Genomic DNA, 12,700 nt, shown 5'->3' with positions numbered 1-12,700 from the left:
TCACCTCTTCTGACAATTTCACCTCCATGCTGGCATCCAAACTATTTCCACCAGGACATTTTGAACACCACCTGCTCCACTGCATTTCCCCAGGTGCGAGGTCCAGAACTTGCAACATTCAAATATACTTCTGTGATGATATGTATTCAGTCAAGTTATCTTAAACATACCAATAAAAAAAAGCGTTCTATAATGAGAATTGACACACTCTATTCTTACTCCAAGTATTCTAGTTGTTGAATACTTCAAACAAGACGCAGGAAATGGAAAGGCAGTGTACTCACATTACATTTGTGACAGACCAGGATGCAGGTATTTTTACCACTGTCATAAAAAATGCCTAAGCCCTGTCTGTGCTACTATTTCCAACACTGGTTAAGTGTACAATGGTGCAGAAGACTGCTTATCTTTCCTAGTCTGTATGCAATGTTATTGTAGCCATGTTGGTTGCAGGATATCAAGAGAGACATGGTAAGCAAGTGATTATCTTTTATTGCACCAACTTCTGTTACACACAAGCTTTTGAGCTTACACAAAGCTTGACTTGAAGAAGAGATCTGTGTAAGCTCAAAAGCTTGTTTCTCACTCCAACAAAAGTTGGTCCAATAAAAGATATTACTTCACCTACCTTGTCTCTTACGTTTCCTAGTGAAGAGACACCTCAAAGATGCCTATTATCTCAGGAGTCTTCTAAAGAACAATTCACAGTCAGCATGCTGATAGAGTGCCAAATGTATGGTATAATTTAATGATAAACTGTTAGCAGTTCAACAACTTTTTCTTTAGTTTCTTCAAAGTTCTCCCCTGAGGAACATCCAGTCACAGCAATTTATTGCCAGCCAAGTTCTTAAGTTGCTCCCCAACATTAACAAAAAACAAAAAAAACACTCTGAAAATCTCACCTTTGCCTATCCCCTGGTTACTCTGCAGATGACATGCTTTCCCCCACTCCTCCTATTATCCTGCATGAAGACGACATACATAGCAATATTAGCTTCTCTGTAGTCTCCTTATCCTCTGCTTGTCTCCTTTACACCCTTGTGACAAAAGGCCATACCTAGACTAAAGAACTGAACTGTTCTGACACAGCTATGATGCCGTTACCAAAAAAAAAAAATAGTCTAGGCCTGAACTAAAGTCAAGCCTTGCTGAGAGAAAGCAGAGTGAGCAAGAGTCAGGCCAAGTCAGGCCCTGCCCAGTTACAAAGCAGATGCCTGACTGAAGGTGCACTGTCCAATACATGAACTTGGAACAACAGGTCTGACACTGCAAAAACACAAGCACTCTTAGGCACTAAGTCTTCAAGTAAACACACTCCAGAAGGGTAGGACCAGAACACCCTGAAACAAAGTTATGGTGTAAACACACTCCCTGAAGATGATATAAGAACACACTGGCCCCTCTTAAAGATAAGGTTAGGATGACAGGGTGATGGATAGAGATGTTTTGATCAAACCAACATGTACAAGGTAAAGGGGCAATACATAACTTATTTGTAACAGTGTATAAAAAGGGGGTCACAGAGGGTGTGTCTTTGTCCAACCAAAGGGGGAATGGAAAGTCCTACCACTCACTGAGCCACGTACACCGTCACAGGCATACATGTGCTAGTGCAAATGTAGACATTGATCCGGGGAGCTAGGACCATGCTTCGTTGACAATAAACTTGGCCGAGTGCCTTCACTACGGAACCAAGTCTGTGGTCTTTTTGGGAAGTTCGACTGAGGTCTGCTGGGTCAGCTATCTATACAGAGCTAGCATAGTATGTAGGAAGTGCGCGCGCGCACACACCCCCCCCCCCCAACAGACTACAGGAAGTAAGTGTCCAACTCTATTCAGCACTGTGAGGCCACAGCTGGAGTTCTGTGTCCAGTTTCGGGCACCACACTTTAAGAAAGGTGTGGATAAACTGGAGAAAGTCCAGAGGAAAGCAATAAAAAGAATAAAAGGTTTAAAGAAACCTAACCAATGAAGAAAGTCTTAAAAAACGGGCATATTTGGTCCTGAGAAATGGAGAAGGGGCCTGATAACGGTTCTAAAATATGTTAAGGATGGCTATCAATCATTTTCTATGCCCATTGAAGGTAGGACAAGTAGTAATGGGCTTAATGTACAAGAAAGGAGATTTAGGTTAGATATTAGAAAAAAGCTAACTGTGAGAATAATTAAGTTGCTGAATAGGCTTCTAAGGGAGGTTTTGGATTCCCCATCATTGGGGGCTTTTAAGAAACAGACTGGACTAATACCTATCAGGGATGGTCTAGGTATACTTGGTTCCACCTCGGAGCAGGTAGATGGACTAGATGACTTTTTGAGGTCACTTAAAATCCTACATTTCTATTATTCTGATTCTCTAATTGTATCAGTTTAACTAGTTCAGTGTGTCCGCTCTAGCCATGCGGACTTCATGTTCAGAAGCATTGCAATTGTTACATACTCCTACTACTGCCATTTTAAACTGTCTCAACTGCAGTGCTTTCTGGCTACCTAACCCAGAGTTTCTAGAACCAATGCATTCTAGATTTCAGAAAGCCACCAGTACGCTTTAGTAGAATAGTGGGAAACGTTATCCAGAACTGGTACAGACTAAAAGTTCAAACTACACTGATATTAGGCTCTGCTGGAAGCAAGTGTAATCCAAATGACAGGTTTCAGACGCTCAAATAAATTGGTTAGTCTCTAAGGTGCCACAAGTACTCCTTTTCTTTTTGCGAATACAGACTAACACGGCTGTTACTCTGAAACCTGTCCTTTTCTTTTTGTAATCCAAATGGTATTTGGCACATCAAAACAAAATCACATCCACACAAGCATAGGAAACAAGTTCTTAGCACAGTAGACTTCTCTTGTGTAGACAAGGAATGATTCATTGAGTTCTACAGGCTTCTTATGGCTTGTTATTCAAAAATAAGGCAGGATGTTGATTTAAACCATAACAGCTATTCCAGAGTAACTCCATGTGGGGACCCTCTGATTCCAGAATAAGTGTCTTTTTTCTGGTTTCGCTTAATTTACTTTATGGATGTTAGGATACAGATATTCAGGTCTGTCTGCAAAGGCCTGTACTTTAAGAATTTAGGTGTATTCTTATCACTTGGCTAGTTAAAGGTATAAAAGAAAGAATCAAAATCACTGTCTGCCAGTGTAAGGTCCTTCTCTTACTGTGACAGTCTCAGGCCCTGTTCTAGGCTAAGGCCTTTGGCTAAGTGACAGAGGCAGCCATAAGCTGGGAAGCGACCAGTGACATCCTCACATTCCAAAGCAGTCACAGTGAAAGGTGCTACTGGGCTGTTAGGAATACAATCCTGTCCTGATAGTGCCTATCACCTCCAGAAAAAGGGAAGTGCCTAGAAGATGTAAGAGGAAATAGAGGTTGATAGTTTTCTGTCTGGTAAGAACTCACTTATCAATAGACACAGCTGGGAAACTCTTATGTCTTTGCAAAAAGAAAAGGAGTACTTGTGGCACCTTAGAGACTAACCAATTTATTTGAGCATAAGCTTTCGTGAGCTACAGCTCACTTCATCGGATGCATACTGTGGAAAGTGTAGAAGATCTTTTTATATACACACAAAGCATGAAACAATACCTCCTCCCACCCCACTCTCCTGCTGGTAATAGCTTATCTAAAGTGACCACTCTCCTTACAATGTGTATGATAATCAAGGTGGGCCATTTCCAGCACAAATCCAGGGTTTAACAAGAACGTCTGGGGAGGCGGAGGGGGTAGGAAAAAAACAAGGGGAAATAAGTTACCTTGCATAATGACTTAGCCACTCCCAGTCTCTATTCAAGCCTAAGTTAATTGTATCCAATTTGCAAATGAATTCCAGCAAGAAACTGTTGAATTGGAATTCATTTGCAAATTGGATACAATTAACTTAGGCTTGAATAGAGACTGGGAGTGGCTAAGTCATTATGCAAGGTAACTTATTTCCCCTTGTTTTTTCCTACCTCCCCCGCCCCCCCAGACATTCTTGTTAAACCCTGGATTTGTGCTGGAAATGGCCCACTTTGATTATCATACACATTGTAAGGAGAGTGGTCACTTTAGATAAGCTATTACCAGCAGGAGAGTGGGGTGGGAGGAGGTATTGTTTCATGCTTTGTGTGTATATAAAAAGATCTTCTGCAGTTTCCACAGTATGCATCCGATGAAGTGAGCTGTAGCTCACGAAAGCTTATGCTCAAATAAATTGGTTAGTCTCTAAGGTGCCACAAGTACTCCTTTTCTTTTTGCGAATACAGACTAACACGGCTGTTACTCTGAAACCTGTCTTATGTCTTTATAGATGCTCTGAAACTGTCTTATGTCTTTATAGATGTAGTTGTGAAATCCTCACTTCGGTATTGTTTTGACATTATAGTTCCCACTTTGCTATTGTTTATTGGCATGGTCTCTGTCTGGTTCTGTGATTGTTTCTGTCTGCTGTATAATTAATTTTGCTGGGTGTAAACTAATTAAGGTGGTGGGATATAATTGGTTAGCTAATCATGTTACAATATGTTAGGATTGGTTAGTTAAATTTCAGTAGAATGATTGGTTAAGCTATAGCTAAGAATATTACTATATAAATTAGGGGCAAACAGGAAGTAAGTTGGGATTCGAAAATAAGGAAAAAGGAACTTTTATTTAAGCTTGCTAGAAGTTCACCCCAATAAATATCGAATTGTTTGCACCTTCGGACTTTGGGTATTGTTGCTCTCTGTTCATGCGAGAAGGACCAGGGAAGTGGGAGAGTGAAGGAATAAGCTCTCTAACAATGGATGTTTCTTCATTTAGGCCAAACTTTTATACCTTCCCGTATATACTAATTTCTATGTCACCTGTACTTCCTAGTTCTGAAGTTGCTGAGATTCCTTCTTTGGTTACATTGATCCTGAGCAGCCTAAATGGCAATTCAATTTTAACTTCCTAACTTTTCCCTTTAGGCTTATAGCTTCCTCACTTTCCTGCAACAGCTCTTCCTGAAGCTTAGTGTGCCAGTAGTATTGCTTGGTATGATCCCACAAGAATGATAATTAGGGTTACTAAGGCCATGTCTCCACTAGGAAAATTTTCTTAATATGGCTAACTCCTGCATCAGCAACTCAGTATAGAAGATAACCCACTGGCTCATACCACTGTTTTAAGCACGGTCCCAAACTGACCTGCTCCGAGTAGCTTGATGCCGAAGTACTTGAGTGTGGCAGCAGTCAGTAGCTTAGCTACACTAGGGTGTTAACAAAATAAAAGGCTGATGGAGCTGAATTGATGTTAGTAGGGGATGTATATCAAAAAATTCTCCTTACATAGACAGGGCCCTCAAACCAAGATCTAAGTGAGTAACAGCCATTCCTTTGCTCCAGAACAATCTGTACCAATCATCTTTTATAGCTTAAAAAAAAAAAACCCAGGCGGCTTCCAACCACGTTCCTAAGTGATGTTCAATCAATTTCTCTGAACTTAGTTGAAGTCAATCACTGTTAACAAATTTTTGCCCCTGTTCCAACTTGTCCATCAGGGTCTAGCTCCAAAGGCTAGTAGTACACCCACACTACATTATTTTCTACATATAGTGATAAAAATATGCTTACATACCATTGACCTGAGATGTCTAGTTTTACCCTAGTTCCTGCCACCCAGACATTGACAATCAATAGTGCTGCATCCACTTCTATAACCTAACTTCTCTTTCCTACAGTAAACCATTGACATTTGAGTCTCTTGACACTTGCCTTTCCAATTCTCCCTTGCCCCTAACTCACATACCATTACAGCAACTTCCTCTACTACTGATATCCCTAGAGTTTATCTAATCTAAGGGCTTCTCAGGTCCTGCTAGTTCCCTTCCCCGCCCACAACTGGTTTAACATACAACCAACCTCAATTTTCATTTTTAAACCAGGCTCCCTTCTGGATGAGTTGGAGATGACAGACTCTCCCATCCTCCCATAAAAGTACTCTTCTGCCTAAATTGAACCAAATCCTCTCTTACATGCACAAGATTAAGCCACCCGATGCAGGTAACCATTCTTACTAATTAAAAAACTGGTGCCATTTATAACTAGTGAGTAGCTAATGTTAAAAAAAAGTTGTATCCCTTCTCTATCTCCCACTGCATCCCATCTGTAGCTTTATGCTGCAAGTTACTAAGCACTAGACATTTTTATTTTTGTACCTTGTACAGCACCAAACAAATCAAGGCTTAAGTGATTACCAGGAGCCTACCCAAAGTCCCCCACATTACTTGTAATTATGGTTACTCATCTCTAGAAAAAGAAAAGGAGTACTTGTGACCCCTTAAAGACTAACATTTATTTGAGCATAAGCTTTTGTGAGCTACAGCTTACTTCATTGGATGCATTCAGTGGAAAATACAATAGGGAGATTTTATATACACAGAGAACATGAAACAATGGGTGTTACTATACACACTGTAACAGAATGATCAGGTAAGGTGAACTATTACCAGCAGGAGAGAAAAAAAGCCTTTTATAGTGATAATCAAGGTGGGCCATTTCCAGCAGTTAACAAGAACATATGAGAAACAGTAGGGGTGAAAAACTAACATGGGGAAATAGTTTTACTTTGTGTAATGACCCATCCACTCCCAGTCTTTATTCAAACCTAGAGTTAATGGTGTCCAGTTTGCAAATTAATTCCAATTCAGCAGTCTCTCGCTGGAGTCTGTTTTTGAAGTTATTTTGTTGAAGAATTGCCACTTTTACATCTGTAATCAAGTGACCAGAGAGATTGAAGTATTCTCCAACTGGTTTTTGAATATTATGATTCTTGACATCTGACCTGTATCCATTTATTCTTTTATGTAGAGGCTGTCCGGTTTGGCCAATGTACATGGCAGAGGGGCATTGCTGGCACATGATGGCATATATCACATTGGTAGATGTGCAGGCGAACGAGCCTCTGATAGTGTGGCTGATGTGATTAGGCCCTATGACGGTGTCCCCTGAATAGATATGTGGGCACAGTTAGCAACGGGTTTTGTTGCAAGGATAGGTTCCTGGGTTAGTGGTTCTGTTGTGTAGTTGCTGGTATTTGCTTCAGGTTGGGGGGCTGTCTGTAAGCAAGGACTGGCCTATCTCCCAAGATCTGTGAGCGATGGGTCATCTGCCTGAGGGATTGGAGCAAATGCGGTTGTATTGCAGAGCTTGGCTGTAGACAATGGATCGTGCGGTGTGGTCTGGATGAAAGCTGGAGGTAAGTATAGTGGTCAGTAGGTTTCTGGTATAGGGTGGTGTTTATGTGACCATTGCTTATTAGCACTGTAGTGTCCAGGAAGTGGATCTCTTGCGTGGACTGGTCCAGGCTGAGGTTGATGGTGGGATGGAAATTGTTGAGATCATGGTGGAATTCCTCAAGGGCTTCTTTTCCATGGGACCAGATGATGAAGATGTCATCAATGTAGCACTTGTAGAGTAGGGGCATAAGGGGACGAGAGCTGAGGAAGCGTTGTTCTAAGTCAGCCATAAAAATGTTGACATACTGTGGAGCCATGCAGGTACCCATAGCAGTGCCGCTGATTTGTCCGCAAATGTGAAATAGTTGTGGGTGAGGACAAAGTCACAAAGTTCAGCCACCAGGTTTGCAGTGACATTATCGGGGATACTGTTCCTGATTGCTTGTAGTCCATCTTTGCGTGGAATGTTGGTCTAGAGGGCTTCTACATCCATAGTGGCCAGGATAGTGTTTTCAGGAAGATCACCAATGGATTGTAGTTTCCTCAGGAAGTCAGTGATGTCTTGAAGATAGCTAGGAGTGCTGGTAGCGTAGGACCTGAGGAGGGAGTCTACATAGCCAGACAATCCTGATGTCAGGGTGCCAATGCCTGAGATGATGGGGCGTCCAGGATTTCCAGGTTTATGGTTCTTGGGTAGCAGATAGAATACCCCTGCTCGGTGATCTGGGGTGTGTCTGTGCGGATTTGCTCTTGTGCTTTTTCAGGGAGTTTCTTGAGCAGATGGTGTAGTTTCTTTTCCCCCCCTACTGTTCCTCACATGTTCTTGTCAACTGCTGGAAATGGCCCCGCCTCGATTATCACTACAAAAGGTTTTTTTCCCCCTCTCCTGCTGGTAATAACTCACCTAAGCTGATCACTCTTGTCACAGTGTGTATGGTAACAACCATTGTTTCATGTTCTCTGTGTATATAAAATCTCCCTACTGTATTTTCCACTGCATGCATCCGATGTAGTGAGCTACAAGCTTTTGCTCAAATAAATTTGTTAGTCCCTAAGGTGTCACAAGTCCTCCTTTTCTTTTTGCAGATACAGACTAACACAGCTGCTACTCTGAAACCTCTCATCTCTAGAACATCCATAATCACTGTAGCATCTGAAATATGAGACCAGTCCCCCCACCAGAACCAAACACCTCCCCCCAAACAGATCTTAATACTCGCTAAACCGCCCTCATTGATTTGGGGAGGGGGGCACGGAAAACCAGCAACAAGTTCAGGGATGAGCCCTATAGCTACCATCCCATTACCATTTCAGCAGCCAGGATGGGGGAAACTCAAGCCGCTTTCACCCAACACAGGTTACGGGTAGAAAACTAGCAATAACCACAACACAATACACAGATGCCTTCTGAGGAGACATCCCACCACCACCCGCAAACTATACACCTCCCCCCACTCTGGCAGCCCCCCCCCCCAAGATCTACACCCCCCCCCCCACTCTGGCGACACAGCCCAGCCCCCGCCCCCAAGATCTACACCCCCCCCCACTCTGGCGACACAGCCCAGCCCCCCCCCCAAGATCTACACCCCCCCCACTCTGGCGACACAGCCCAGCCCAGCCCCCCCCCCCCAAGATCTACACCCCCCGCACTCTGGCGACACAGCCCAGCCCCGCCAAGATCTACACCCCCCCCACTCTGGCGACACAGCCCAGCCCCCCCCCCCCAAGATCTACACACACCCCCACTCTGGCGACACAGCCCAGCCCCCCCCCCCCAAGATCTACACACACCCCCACTCTGGCGACACAGCCCAGCCCCCCCCCCCCAAGATCTACACACACCCCCACTCTGGCGACACAGCCCAGCCCCCCCCCCCAAGATCTACACCCCCCCCCACTCTGGCGACACAGCCCAGCCCCCCCCCCAAGATCTACACCCCCCCCACTCTGGCGACACAGCCCAGCCCAGCCCCCCCCCCCCCAAGATCTACACCCCCCGCACTCTGGCGACACAGCCCAGCCCCGCCAAGATCTACACCCCCCCACTCTGGCGACACAGCCCAGCCCCCCCCCCCCAAGATCTACACACACCCCCACTCTGGCGACACAGCCCAGCCCCCCCCCCCAAGATCTACACACACCCCCACTCTGGCGACACAGCCCAGCCCCCCCCCCCCAAGATCTACACACACCCCCACTCTGGCGACACAGCCCAGCCCCCCCCCCCAAGATCTACACCCCCCAGGCCCCTTCTGCAGAACACCCCCCCCCATCCCGTTCCGGGGGAAGACACCCCCCTCCCCACTGCTCTGTCCTCCCCCTGGAGAGTCATGACGCGCCCCGCCTCGCGCCCACCCTCAGAGGCAACCACCCCCCGCCCGTTGGGGACGGAGCAGCCTAGGCCGCCCCTGGGGGGAGAACCGCCCCACGCACCAAAGTACCCGGGAGGCCCCCAGAAGCCCGCGCCCCCCCCCAGAGACCAGCCCCGGGCAGAAGCCGCCGCTCCCGCGGGCAGGAGGAAGAGGCCCGAGGGCCGCGCTCGGCCGGCGAGTCAGGGGCGCGGCGGCCTGGTCCGAGGCGCAGCCGGGAGAAGGGCGCCGGGCTCCACTCCAGACCCTCCCGCGCTCCGCGGCCCCGGAGTCCGCCCCGGCCCCTTACCGAGGACCCGGGCCCCGCTGAGGGAGCGACTCGACCGCGCCGAGACCGAGCGGCACCGCCACGACGCCCGCCGTCGCCTCACAGGGGGGGAAACTGCGTCACACTCCGCTCGCGCTCCCGCCGCGCGCGCCGCCTCCCCGCGCGCCCCCCCATGGGCCCGCCTCGCCCCCGATCCGTCAGCCTATTGGCTGCCGCCGTTTGAAAGCGAGGCAGGTCCCGCCCCCCGGGCAGGCTCCTCCTGCTGATTGGCGGGAGGGTGTTTCGAACGTCACGAGCGACCCGAGTTCTCATTGGTCAACCCTAGAGCGGTTGCTGCGAGATGAAGCACCAGAATCCGTCCTCTTCCAGCGACTTCTGGGGCTTCCCTACATCCGGGTCCTTGAGTCACCTCTGAAGGCTGGGGAGAAAGGCGGGGCTTAACCCGCCTCCCACCAATCAGAAGGCATCCCGGCGTTCCCATGGCAACAGCATGGGCTGGCCTGGGGCAGAGGCCACCTGCCTCAGCGGGGAAGGGAGGTTCTCCCGAGCCGCGTGGGTGACCCCCCAAAGCAACGCAGCCAGCAGCTCCCCCTCGATGCCCCAGAGTAAACCCAGCCCCCCCCCCATCGCAAACCTGGCCTGGCCTTCACCCTGCCCCAGCCAACCCCACAGCACAGGCAGCCCCGCAACCTCAGCAGCCGGCTGCCCTAGCCACTGGGCCGCGCTGCCTTCGGGTGACCAGACAGCAAGTGTGAAAAACCGGGGCGGGTAATAGGCGCCTATATGAGAAAAAGCCCCCAAAAGCGGGACTGTCCCTGCAAAATCGGGACAGCTGGTCTCCCTACCCGGCGTCCCCCGCGGCAGCCCTGCAATGCAGCGCCCCTGCCAGCGCCTGATCTGCCCGATGCCCCCCTTTGCCAAAGACAAGCTTCAGCGGGCGAGCACCCTCGGTGCCCTCCTCCCGCACCTCCGCAGCCTCGCTTGTTCCACGTGCGCCTTCAAGCCTCCTGTGAGGAACGTGTGTGATTATCGCCCCAGAGAGGCGTGGTAGACGAGGGAATATCTTTATCCCACTGAGTTGGTCTCACCTTGTCTCTCTAACATCCTGGGACCGACAGGGCTACAACACTCGTATCGTTTCGCAAGCACCATCAGTCTGCTCAGTGCGCTACGAAAAGCCGATGGGGCCCCCTGTTCTGAGGAGCTGAGAATCTGAAGAACCCCATCCTGCAAGTTTTTAATGCCATTTAACTTTAACAGGAGTGATCCCAATGAAATCAGACTAGACTGGCCTTCTAGATTAGAAAATGTGATTGGCCGCATAAATATAATATACCAGATGAAGGTTAGATGAAGCAGTACACAGCTTTTTTCTCTCTCTATTTTACACTGCTTTCTCTGATGTGACTAAGCTTATTTCTTAGATGGGGAACTGAGACATGGAGCAGAGTTGCCTGCTCAAGCGGTCACACAGTGAGCCAGTGGTACAGCCTGGGAACAGGCGCCAGCCCCAACACTCAGTCTTCTGTTTGAACTATTACTTGCTCGGAATTTGGAGGGAGGATCACAGGTTGCAAGAGGAACGAGTTTGGAGGGGACACCAAGAATTCAGTTGGGCATAAGCTTTCCTGGCTAAAAACCCACTTCTTCAGGTTTTTTACTCAGGAAAGCTTATGCCCAAATACATCTGCTAGTCTTTAACGGACTCCTTGTTGTTTTTGTGGATACAAACTAACACGGCTACCCCCCCGATACAAGAATTCAGTGTGTGTCCACCTGGCTGGAAATGTCACTAAAGTCAGAGAGTAACAAATTTATTTGAGCATAAGCTTTCGTGCTTATGCTCAAATAAATATGTTAGTCTCTAAGGTGCCACAAGTCCTCCTTTTTTTTTTTGCGGATACAGACTAACACGGCTGCTACTCTGAAACTAAAGTCAGAGTATCTGTAAGCAGTTCAATTCCTGGGTTCAATTCCTGGCTTCTCCGCTGGCCTGCTGGGTGACCCTGGACAAATCACTTCTCTCTCTATGCCTCAATTTTCCCATCTGTAAAATGGGGATAATGATACCAACCTCCTTTGTAAAGCAGTTTGAAAAGCACTACATAGGAGCTAGGTATTATCATTATGTGATGGGTTGCTGGGTGGGAGGGGTCACATTGTGCATTATGTCCTGTCTACTCTGAAAGATTATGAGCACCATCCAGGTAATACACAACAGATTTGTTTATTTCCTTCCAGGAATAAGCTGTTCTTGTATAAGGCACCCTCAAACCAGCATAACCACAATGTAACTCTTTTGCTAGAAAATTACCTCCTTCCCCCACCACACACACACACACACTCTTTAAAATCAGTGCAAAACTTGTGCATGGACCAGGCCTTAAACCAAACTCAGCACGTCCACATTGTCATTTGTGCCCGTCTAAAGGAATCCATTTTAAAATCAGCTTAAGTCCAAGGAAGGCAAATGGTTAGGGCCCGACCAAATTCATGGTCATAGGATTTTAAAAATCGTAAATTTCTTGATTTTAGCTATTATATCTGAAATTCTACAGTGTTGTAATTGTAGGGGTCCTGACCCAAAAAGGAGTTGTGAAGGGGTTGCAAGGTTATTGTAGAACTAGATAAGTTCATGGAGCATAGGTCCATCAATGTCTAGTAGCCAGGATGGACAGGGATGGTGTCCCTAGCCTCTGTTTGCCAGAAGCTGGGAATGGGCGACAGGGGATGGATCACTTGATGATTCCCTGTTCTGTTCATTCCCTCTGGGGGAACCTGGCATTGACCATTGTCAGAAGACAGGATACTGGGCTGGATGGACCTTTGGTCTGACCCAGTATGGCCGCTATTATGTTCTTATGGGCTGCAATTCTGCTACC

The 12,700-nt window shown here is 47.3% G+C and overlaps 1 protein-coding gene across 2 annotated transcripts in view; it reads right to left on the bottom strand.

The window, feature by feature from the left end:
• The window catches only part of NUP98 (nucleoporin 98 and 96 precursor), a 59,779-nt gene extending 49,786 nt beyond the window's left edge, over positions 1–9,993 (bottom strand). For both annotated transcript variants that reach the window (XM_048838013.2, XM_048838021.2), the window contains exon 1: positions 9,840–9,993. The gene's annotated coding sequence lies outside the window, so the exon portion shown is untranslated. The remainder of the gene's footprint in view (positions 1–9,839) is intronic.
• Positions 9,994–12,700: the final 2,707 nt, after the last annotated feature.

This window comes from Caretta caretta, chromosome 1, assembly GCF_965140235.1.
Source record: "Caretta caretta isolate rCarCar2 chromosome 1, rCarCar1.hap1, whole genome shotgun sequence".
In the NCBI taxonomy this organism is placed as follows: domain Eukaryota; kingdom Metazoa; phylum Chordata; order Testudines; family Cheloniidae; genus Caretta; species Caretta caretta.
This window is presented reverse-complemented; position numbering and strand designations above follow the sequence as displayed.